At 34.7% G+C, this 2,500-nt stretch overlaps 1 long non-coding RNA gene across 1 annotated transcript in view; it reads right to left on the bottom strand.

The window, feature by feature from the left end:
- Positions 1-2,500, bottom strand: part of LOC125035958 — an 85,646-nt gene that overhangs the window by 58,322 nt on the left and 24,824 nt on the right. The window lies entirely within an intron of this gene.

Genomic DNA, 2,500 nt, shown 5'->3' with positions numbered 1-2,500 from the left:
GATAGCGGTTAGCGGGTGTTAAATAATAGCAGAAATAGTAACTAGCATCTAGAGATGATGTGACAGGGGAATTAGATGTGACCGAATGAATGCAATACAGTGTTAAGTTTGTTAGTGTTTGAGATGCTAATTTCTTTACTTATAAGACAATTAAAGATGTATGTCGATAATAAAACGAATAGTATGTGATGGTCTGATAGTGTAATAACTAACAGCCAGTGAAGTTATTCTTCTAGCTAATACGACCCTTGTGAGGTATCCTTGCTCGTTATAAACATATCAGTCATGGCAAAGACGGTCGGCCCTAATCATGCCTTAGATAATTCGTTTAAAACTTGTACGTTGCCATTAAAACTTGAATATCCTCATATATTCTAGTGCTCAGAATGTCTTCATCGGAACTAGGACGGAGCTCAAGAACTTTGTGGAAATTGGACGAGGCTTTCGGAATTTTAGCCGAGTTTACATTCCGAGGAAGGCGTGTAGTCAAGTCTGGCGTGCATTCCCTTAGATTTATGCCGCGGGGGTCGAGCCGGCACACTAAAGTAAAAGTTGGCAGCATGTCACCGTAGATTTATTTTTATTTAGATTTATGTTCATTGTGTATAAAGTTTTGCACGATAAAGCGAGACATCGGCGATTGGAGTTGCATGATATAACAGATGATACAGTATATATATATATACATATATGTATATATATGTATATATATACATATGTGTGTGTGTGTGTATATATATGTATGTATATATATATATATATATATATATATATATATATATATATATATATGTGTGTGTGTGTGTGTGTGTGTGTGTGTGTGTGTGTGTGTGTGTATATATATATATATATATATATATATATACGTATACATTACATTGATGTAAATGTATCTTGTGGATATATAACCATTTGCTTTTATATTGCTGTTGATTCTTATTTCACGTTTATACTTGCAATGCTGATATTGTTATACATTCAGTTACTACCACTAGCGTTTTTCTATATGCTTAGCTACTATTGTTACTTTATTCTTTATGCCTGTAATTATTGTTGTTAGCTTATTCTTTGTACTTAAGCTTTTTAGTTGATAATTAATGAATCTAACGTTATTGCTACATAATTATTCTTTGGTCTTTTCACCTAATTGTCCCCTTAATATATCTAATTGTTCCATTAATATCTCTATACAAGCTCACATTATGTTCTGTTAACATGTTTTTGCAAATGCTCTCAACATGTGAGGTGACACAAGCACATGAGTACATACACAACAGCCTGTGCACCATTCGGAAGAAAACATATTGTTTATGGCGTGTCTTACCTTGATTTACTATTGTCATACATAGTGAGTTTAAAACCCATTGCTTCCTCAGAGAACGACTGTATTCAGAATAAGCTTCTTTAGGAGAATAAATTGAATGTATGAACAGAGTTTTGATTTAACAGCCAGTGCGGTAAATTTAGTCAGAACTCCAGTGGTAAATCCTAGTCATATATCGTGCTGTAATCCATGCTGTGGCTGGTAGCATTGCTAGTAGTTGTCGTTTCAACTGCCTGTTGTTCTGATAGATATTGTTGCCTGTGATTATCGTCGTCATACTTAAGGCAAAACCTTATTATGGTGACACGATGATGTATTCACGCACTAATTTTAAACTTAACTTTGATTTATAATCATCAAAATTACCCGTCGTATCACAACCGACAATCTACGGCTCTATGAAGAGCAACATATATCTTTTTAAACTGCACAATGATTACCACAACCGATAAAAACTGTACATTTCAAAAGCAATATCATGTTGCAAGACGAATGCCAATTTGTAGACCCCAGACGGCGTTGTGTTGCCTTCTGAGTGTGGTATTAAGCTGTCAAGTCTCAAATTGCTTGTGGCTGCGGTTGTCATGATAATGAGGATGAGGACGTCAGAGGCAGAACGGAAGGAGAGGATGAAAGAAGCGCTGGAGGCAAGCACGTGTTAAGTAGTTGTATATAAGAGTGTGTGTGTTGTAGATAAGCAAATTATGTTGATAAAAAAGAAGAGTTTTTAGTAATCCGTTAAGAAGTCAAGTATGTGTGTTGTTATTTACGATGCTGAAAGGTTGAATAATTACGTAAATATTCATGTCGACATATTGTGCGAAAATTTGACGAATGAGAGGCTGAAAGAAGGTAATAAATAAGGAATGCAGTCATGATGATGAATTGTAATTAATATGGATGTAAGAAGTTAGGTCTTTACGTTGATGTATCGTCAATACTGGAGGCTGATAGCACCTGATACCGATCTTAAGACTAGTGAAAGTGGAGTAATTATAGTATCATAGACGTTAGTTTTATGATGATGATCATAACTTAAGCAAGATAAAATACGGTTAATTATCGCAACATTAGTTCATTGCCGCGTGTCATACTTAGCTCGAGATATACTAACGTAACACTGTAATGGTTCACCTGAAACCAGTACTGATATTATGAAATGTCATAAATATTTAA

This window comes from Penaeus chinensis, chromosome 2, assembly GCF_019202785.1.
Source record: "Penaeus chinensis breed Huanghai No. 1 chromosome 2, ASM1920278v2, whole genome shotgun sequence".
NCBI classification, from domain to species: domain Eukaryota; kingdom Metazoa; phylum Arthropoda; class Malacostraca; order Decapoda; family Penaeidae; genus Penaeus; species Penaeus chinensis.
This window is presented reverse-complemented; position numbering and strand designations above follow the sequence as displayed.